The following is a 9,229-nucleotide window of genomic DNA, read 5'->3' as shown; positions in this document are numbered from 1 at the left end:
CATTTTAATGTTAGTCTTCGTTTGGAGCCGACTGAATATATTTTCCAAATCTGGTGTTAATGTAAATGTGCACCTGAATTTCCCAAACACGTCATCGCAAAAGATGAAAGTTTCTTCAGAGTTTTGAACAGCACTCTTCATTTTCGCGGCACTTGTTGCATGTAGTACACTTATTCCCCTTGACCTGAAGTGCTCAAGAAGAAGAAGGCCCGTGACTGATTTTCCTTCACCAGCTGACCCAACAAGAAGCACATGGCGGTATGATCCAAACAAGTCAAGTATCTCATCCATAATTTGCGGCCTGATGAAGTCTGCAGCATATAGAAAGTGATCTTAAATACATCCATATGTGTTATTTTGTATGTTGTGAATTAGTTTTAAATTTGATTTTACTTATTTGATACATAGTTAAAGAAATATTACTCTCTAGAGACCATGAGGTAAAGTCTGCTGTGCATTACAAATCCCTTTGGTATTTCCTTCCTTAGACTTCAACACGCTGAGGGTAAAGTTTTTAAAATTAGCAAACAAATGGAATCTGGTATAATTATGCCTGACTGAGTGACTGAGTATGGTTTTACGCCGATTTGAGCAATATTCCAGCAATATCTCGGCGGGGGGCACCAGAAATGGGCTTTAGAAATTGTACCCATGTAGGGAATCGAACCCGGGCCGTCGGCGTGAGGAGCGAACGCTCTAACCACTAGGTTACCCCACCGCCCAAATGTATAGATTATATTTTGATTGTATTGTGATATGATTTTGTCTTTGTAATATACCCGAACAGAAGGTCCACATAAGTTTGATGGTTTGGTCATCATGCAAAGGTAGAATTGATTCCGCGACAGCAGCTCTCTCGGACTCGCAGTTGATGTCCAAGACATGTGTTATGACAGGACTTTCAGAAATCAATGTCGTTGAAACACTCTTACACGAACATCTGAAACATACATCAGATACCAAACGGTTATTGTTGTTGACAAAGTAGTTAGCCATGACTCAGGCTGTATAAATGTGAAAAACATATGTCATAGACATAATGATTCTGTGCCAGCAAAGTTCATCAACTTTGTTTTCAACGTTAACACCTTAACGTTAATCAAACTGGGTTTTACTTGGGAATGAACCATGTCCGCTACTTCTTGATAATGAATACTGTTTCATTGTGACTTTGATGTTCACGTATGCGTTAAGATGTCCCCCAAAACATCATAGATATGCAAGACAATAGAAATTCAGTAAAAGTACATACTAGTCTATTATCATATAATAACTTGTTTTATGTTACCTTATAGTTGTGATCATGAATTCAACAAAGCTACAATGAAAGTTGGAGCAAACATCTGACAACATTACGAAGTAAACAGGTTCTGACATAATGCCCAAAATGTATAAAAATGATCGATTTTGTAGAATAGAATTGCAGAATATCTACTCAGAAGATAACATCTGTCAAGTTCATGTTGCAAAAGCTAAAAAGTAGCTATGTGTTTGGTAGATGTATAATTTAGACTGTATATATTTGCAAAAATCTTGTAATAGGTTAATTGGATGAGTATTTCTGTGACAAAATCCGATAGGAATGTGGTGTCCGGAGAGGATGAGTCTTGTGTTTATTTTATCCATGAGCCAGCTTTGCGGTTGCTGGCAAATGTGTTACCTTGCCACCATCCGTAAAGAGGTCTGAAACAATTTCTCTTCTAGTTGGACAGTAATTATTTGCAAATAATTATGTTAAAGGACATTTTGATTCACATGGGTGGTGCAGTTTACCTGGTTAAACATTCATGCATTCATTGTCACACAGAAGGCCCGGTTTCGATTCCCTACATGGGTACAATGTGTGAAGCCAATTTTTGGTGTCCCCCGCCGTGATATTGCTGGAGTATTGCTAAAAGCGGCCTAAAACCATATTCATTCATTCATTCCAGTAAGATAGTGAAATGATCTGACCTGTACTTGGACTTGTCTTCCACTGATTTGACCATGAGATAGGTTGGTAGAAAGTTTTGAAGTCTTCTAGCAACTTCCAACATCAGAGTAGTTCCACCACACTTTGGAAGCGTCAACACAAACACATATTTGGAATTCATATTTTCTAACAACACTGTGCATTGTTCTTTTGTTAGGAAATTAATCCTTTCTGCGTCGGGAAACTGATCGCCAGGCTCTACTTTGGCAACTGAAGCCCAAAAAGAAGTAATGAGTTTATCATATTTTCCTTCTGACATGTAAAGGGAGTCAAACGTAACAAATCTGCTACATGAATGCGCAAGCGTCTTCAACTTGGATTGAAATGTATCACATGAGTCAAGATGAGACTTGCACACAACACCAAACACTGCTGAAAAGTCATCGTCAATGAACCTATTGAGGGAGGTGATCAGCCCTCTAGCAACACTGACGTTGTATTTCCTTGCTTCTGGGGTGTCGTTATCAAAGCTACAGTCAGCACAAATGCGGGTTGAGAGAGCATCGGGACAATGTCGCAGTGGATATCTGATGGCAACTCACTGCACGGTATATTTAATGGAAAACACAATGTCTTAGCGATAAAGATGAAACCATCTGTTTCTTGAAGAAGTCTTGGTTTGGCTGTGTCTATCAGTCCACTGTTTTTGGACAAAGAAAATGTTTCTTCTTGAAGGAAAGTTACAAGTTTCTCAGTGGTCCTCTTTAGACTGGCGGTAAGGCTTTTAGGCACAATGCTAAGTTTACCTGCAAGTATAAATCATGAATATCAGTGATAGTTATTTTATAATAACATTTGAATGCATTTTACTGTGACCATATATATATATAAATCATCTGCATTTAATACAGGAAATATTTATTTGCATGTGTTGGGGGACGTGACACATTCCGACACGTTAACGTCCGGGTTAGAATTTAAATTTAGCAACTTAGAGGCGACTAACGGGATCGGGTTGTCAGACTTGATTGGCACATGTCATCGTATCCCAGTTGCGTAGATCGATGCTTATGCTGTCGATCACAAGACTGTCTGATCCAGAATTAATTATTTACAGAGCGCCGCCATATATCTGGAATATTGCTGAATGGGGCGACATACAAACATGTCACATTTCAATAGGGACATACCAATTAATTACTTCCTGGGATTTTTTCAATCTTAAATTTGTCAGTGTATTGGAACATTGATGTAACAACCTTTCTTGGACGGATAGAAACAAGAACATACCACGAGGACAGTAGAATTCTCGAATGTCTTTGATACTGTCACCAATCTGTTGTAGTGATGGTAGAAAGAAGTCTTTCGTTTGAATGTTGAATTGCTGCGGTTCCACGCAGACGTTAGTCTGAAAAATAACAACTTTTAATTAGTTTCCACTGATATGTCCGTGTATGAAACACAATTATGCCATTTGTAGTGTGAGGGTTGATAACAGGACCATGTTCCTGGCAAACTGTACTCGTCACTGAGCTTCAAGGCGTCAGATATTGCTTTCACCATCAAAATATGTAACGGTATAGATAATAGTACTAGTAGTATTACTAATAATATTACCACTACAATTATTATTGTTATTATTACTACTATTACTACTACGACTACTAGTATTACTACTACTATTACTACTACTATCATTACTGCTGCAATTACTACTATTGGTATTACTACTACAATTACTACTACTATCATTACTGCTGCAATTACTACTATTGGTATTACTACTACAATTACTACTACTATCATTACTGCTGCAATTACTACTATTGGTATTACTAGTACTACTATCATTACTGCTGCAATTACTACTAGTATTACTACTACTATTACTACTACTATCTATATTACTACTGCTACTATTATACTACTGCTATTACTACTACTTTCATTATTGCCACTACTACTATTATAACTACTGCTATTACTACTACTACTATTACTACAACTACTACTACTATTACCACTACTACTACTATTACTACTACTATTACCACTACTGATATTACTACTACTACTACTACTATTACCACTACTACTAACATTACTATTGCTATTACTACTATTACTACCACTATTACTACTATTACTACTACTATTACTACTATAACTACTACTACTATTATAACTACTGCTATCATTACTTTTGCTATTACTACTACTACTATTACCACTACTACTATCATTGCTATTGCTATTACTACTACTGTTAATTCTACTTCTACTATCATAACTTTATGGGAACTACTACAACTACTCTTAATTTCGCAAACATCTCATATGACTGAGTACATTTTTACGATACTATGACTTTCTGATATAGGTATAGAAAGGAAAACAACTCACCTTAAGCTCAAATGGGGCTGCTACATAGCTTAGGGCGTCATACTTTCTTGGTCTGAAGAAGAGAAGTCGATTGTACAATTCCGGCTATATCATAAGCATGTTTTTATGAATCACTTACAAACCAGGGATGAAAAAATCATAGAACCTAGTCAAAAGTTCACCTGAAAAATATATCGGAAACATATGATAAAAGTCGATATGTGGAATTTCAACGGACCCTTTTGTATCACTGACGAGTCAAAGTTTGAAATGCCCTTCACTACAATAAAACTTGATTGGAATGTTTGCTTCAGCCTTAAATGTTCTTAGCAAGAGCCGTGTGACGCTCTCTGAAATCGTGGTGAAAGGATCAGCATGCTCTGTTGTACCCCTCAATGTTGTGAAAAAAAACGCAGAAAGGATGCCATTTAGAAAGTGGTCAAATGTAACACATGTTGTATTTGGGATTACACTTTCTTAGTACTGAGAAAGCGTAATCCCAAATATGGCATAGATTGCATTACTGCAGTTTGGAAAAATAAAGACAAGTTGGAAGTGGTTAAGCCTTCGGGGTTTGGTTCAAAACATGGGTGCCAGACTTCTTATGCGCTCGTTAAGATGCGAGATGAGTGAGTGAGTGAGTGATTTGATATTTAACGTCACATCAGCAATATTTCAGCCATATCGTGAAGAGAACAATTTTGATTATAAAGAATATGTATATAATATAAAACCCTTCGTCAAAGGACAGTGAAACAACTAGACTATCACAATTCGAATTTAAAACTAGCATATGTAGTTAAAACTAATAGCACAATTTGGACAATACATAATATGAAAATATGCTAAAGACTGCCAACAACTGAATTTGAGGGATGAGAATAAAATAGTCCATACTTGGCCAAATTGCTCTTCTTCATCTTTTCGTTTTTCACCAATGTGTTTAAGCTTTTTGTCGTTAAAGAGTGCCATCTGAAATTAAAATAATCAAATTATAATTTTATTATATCGGTATTAGCATGACCCTTCATCACCTGAAAAAGTTATGATATTGTTCGTGGAAAGTTATGGCACCGGCTGTTTTGGTTGGTATGTCGCGGTCCTTTGAAAGGAAACACGCTCTATTCTCTAGTTACATTGGATGTTATGGCACCGTCTGTTTTGGTTGGTATGTCACGGTCCTTTGCAAGGGAACACGCTCTATTCTCTAGTTACATTGGATGTTATGGCACCGTCTGTTTTGGTTGGTATGTCGCGGTCCTTTGAAAGGAAACACGCTCTATTCTCTAGTTACATTGAATGTCTTTCGTGATGACAATTTCGGATTATGGTGCTTGGCTTACTTGAAATGGGAAACGTTTATGTCGGAAAAGGTTTGTCAATTGTTATTTTTAAATGCTAAGACGGAAGCTTATTTGTTAGGGTCCATTGTTCCGATGTCATTTACAAGCAGATTGTATGCCAGGAAATACTATTGTCTCGAAAACCCTCACGAGGATGTCTGTGCATCAATATTTCAGTGTGGCCGTTACACAATATAGATCCGATATATCAGGGACGAATATAAAACATTCATATTCACACAGCGAAGCGTATTCATTACCGGAATCGGGTTACATGTTCTGCTTGCTTTTCTGATCAATCACCGTCTTGTGTGTTTGCAATCTTCCCGGGGGGTGTCTGGAGCAGGCCATCCCCTGCTCCAAGGCGTCAGCCTCGATCTACGACAATGCCATACTGTGACATGTGTCAACCAAGTAAGGAGCCTGACCACCCGATCCCGTCAGCTGCTCTTACGACAGTCATGGGTTGAGTGATTTCAATTCTAACCTGGACTAAAGACATAATTTATTCATAAGGCCCTGAATACAAAATACAGATCTGACCGAGAATAGATGATATTCGTCCACGATTTCTACGATATTCCACAAGCAGTAGCACTGACTTATTACCTGGACATATTCACGTCAATAATAACGCTGATGCGAAATTCCTGTGGAATGTCCATATATCACTGGTGTATTTGTAAACGAAAATGCCTATCAAAGTAGAGAAGACAATTACTGCAGTCTAGCTAGTCTCGTTCCCGATGGATATTTCATAACGTGTAATAAAGGTCTTAAATAAGGTATTTATGGAGGATCCTGGCACGGGTAAAACACAGTATACGATTTCGACAGTGCAAATAAAAACCAACACATCGGTGCCAGTTCAATTTTTTTTATTACAATGCGAAGCTTAAGGCACTAACTTTTAATGCACAGATCATTCCACAACAGAGAAACACGAATCATGTGCAAATATTTGAACAAAGATGAGATATACCTAACAATAACTACTAAGGGGCATGATGGTTCTCGGCATCTAGTTGTCCACAGTTATAATTAGCAGAACCATGAACCCACGTCCATCGTTGTACATATCACACTGTGCAAGCATCCTACGATGCATGTAATTTTCAAGTTTCATGTCATTCATAGCTTTCCTCCACATGAAGCGGAGCGGTGATGGTTAAAGCGTCAAATCATGACGCAGAAGTCGATTCCCCGCAGTGATACTACTGGAATATTGCTAAAAGCGATGTATAATCATCCTGACTCACTCCACATAAAGTTGACAAGACTTAATACATATACAAATGAAACAGTGTTGCCAAAGCTGTGTGAAGCCAAACTCACTATCTACAAATAGTGTAAATAACCAGTAGGATAATAACCCTAGCAAATCGAACAGCAAGTTTGTGTTGACAATGCCTGTACATATCCGTGGCCTTTGCGTAATAGCCGTGAAATGCTGAATACTTACATTCATTACATCCATGACGGAAAAAATAAGATCGGTGTAAGAATGTACGTTTAAACTAATTAGACAAAGATTGCCAAAGCATTGTTTGTTGTTTTACGCCGCATTCAGAAATAGCCAAGCCATATGGCGGCGGTCTGTAAATAATCGAGCCTGGACCAGACAATCCAGTGATCAACAGCATGAGCATCTATCTACGCAATTGGGAACCGATGACATGTGTCAACCAAGTCAACGAGTCTGACTACCCAACCCCGTTAGTCGCCTCTTATAACAAGCATGGGTTGCTGAAGATCAATTGTATTCCGGATCTTCACATTTAAGAAAATATAGCATAGGTATACGACTACATATTTGAGTTATAGGCGAGGGATTGCCAAGGCCAGATATTCAAATATACTGAATCCGGACATAAATTTGAACATCAAATAATTTTTTTAATTATTTTTACATGACATTTTGACATGGTAATACACGGTAAAACCTACTAAATCCAAGGACAAGACACATAAAACGAACGTTTGATAACGGAAAGAAACCGCGGTATTGACATTTTATTTCGGAGGTACTTATAAACAAGTAGCTACTATTCTCAAGATGAATATTTAAAACATGTATGTACATCACGAAGATGTCTGTCTGTCAATCTGTATTGATCTCTATATGTCGTCTGTTCTTAATGACATCTGACAATGTGTTAATCATCAGAACGAAGTCTTATTGGTCAATGCAATCTTTTTCGAACCATGTTTTTACATCAACTGGGGTACATGTGTTGTTGACGATTCGGCATGATAGAGGGCCTCTTTTGTCATAAAATGCCATTCCATTGATTGGGTAAACCAGTATTTCGACAACGTAGTACTTCATACTGTGCTGAGCTCCTGTGGTACTTGCTTGTCTCTTTTCGGGAGGGACAAGAGTGCATCTCACCTTCATCATGTCCCAGTTAGCAGTGCCACCTTCAAAATCACACACCATGCTCTCGTCACGCGCTACTTCTTTTAGGTAGCCTCTGAAGACGCATTTTCATCCTCAAGAGGCACTCCTTGGACAAGTGAATCTTTTGATTTGTATTTACCTCTGATTTTATCTTTTCCCCTATTCCAAGCAGGAAGGATCCACCTCGCGAGTTTTTGGTAAAGCACTGACATACTCCTTCAGTCGAAAGTCGTCCCATGTCGTTCTTGCTCTATTATAGTCCGATAATTCCTTCCAGGTAACTTTGAGGTTATCTTCCATGAAGCCTTTTAGCTGTAAATCACGTTTCTCTTGCAACTGAGGAATGGTTTCAAAATCACCATTGAACCTGAAATCAAGTTCTTCACGAGGACTGGCACTGGAACCGTTTCCTTTTTTGACAACCAACCGTTCTCTATTCTCTAGTTACATTGGATGTTATGGCACCGTCTGTTTTGGTTGGTATGTCGCGGTCCTTTGCAAGGGAACACGCTCTATTCTCTAGTTACATTGGATGTTATGGCACCGTCTGTTTTGGTTGGTATGTCGCGGTCCTTTGAAAGGAAACACGCTCTATTCTCTAGTTACATTGAATGTCTTTCGTGATGACAATTTCGGATTATGGTGCTTGGCTTACTTGAAATGGGAAACGTTTATGTCGGAAAAGGTTTGTCAATTGTTATTTTTAAATGCTAAGACGGAAGCTTATTTGTTAGGGTCCATTGTTCCGATGTCATTTACAAGCAGATTGTATGCCAGGAAATACTATTGTCTCGAACACCCTCACGAGGATGTCTGTGCATCAATATTTCAGTGTGGCCGTTACACAATATAGATCCGATATATCAGGGACGAATATAAAACATTCATATTCACACAGCGAAGCGTATTCATTACCGGAATCGGGTTACACGTGTTGCTTGCTTTTTCTGATCAATCACCGTCTTGTGTGTTGCAATCTTCCCGGGGGGTGTCTGGAGCAGGCCATCCCCTGCTCCAAGGCGTCAGCCTCGATCTACGACAATGCCATACTGTGACATGTGTCAACCAAGTAAGGAGCCTGACCACCCGATCCCGTCAGCTGCTCTTACGACAGTCATGGGTTGAGTGATTTCAATTCTAACCTGGACTAAAGACATAATTTATTCATAAGGCCCTGAATACAAAATACAG

General features: G+C 38.4%; 1 long non-coding RNA gene across 1 annotated transcript; it reads right to left on the bottom strand.

Annotated features, from left to right (window-relative positions):
* Positions 1-2,670: 2,670 nt before the first annotated feature.
* Positions 2,671-4,349, bottom strand: LOC124252724. The gene is made up of 3 exons (XR_006892014.1): positions 4,316-4,349; positions 3,203-3,320; positions 2,671-2,718 (listed from the first exon to the last, which is right to left on the bottom strand). It is a non-coding gene; the product is annotated as an uncharacterized LOC124252724 (long non-coding RNA).
* Positions 4,350-9,229: the final 4,880 nt, after the last annotated feature.

The sequence above is a fragment of the Haliotis rubra genome, unplaced genomic scaffold (genome assembly GCF_003918875.1).
Source record: "Haliotis rubra isolate DU_JTF1 unplaced genomic scaffold, ASM391887v1 Scf522, whole genome shotgun sequence".
Taxonomy (NCBI): Eukaryota; Metazoa; Mollusca; class Gastropoda; order Lepetellida; family Haliotidae; genus Haliotis; species Haliotis rubra.
The sequence above is the reverse complement of the archived record's forward strand: the minus strand, read 5'-3'. Positions and strand labels throughout refer to the sequence as shown.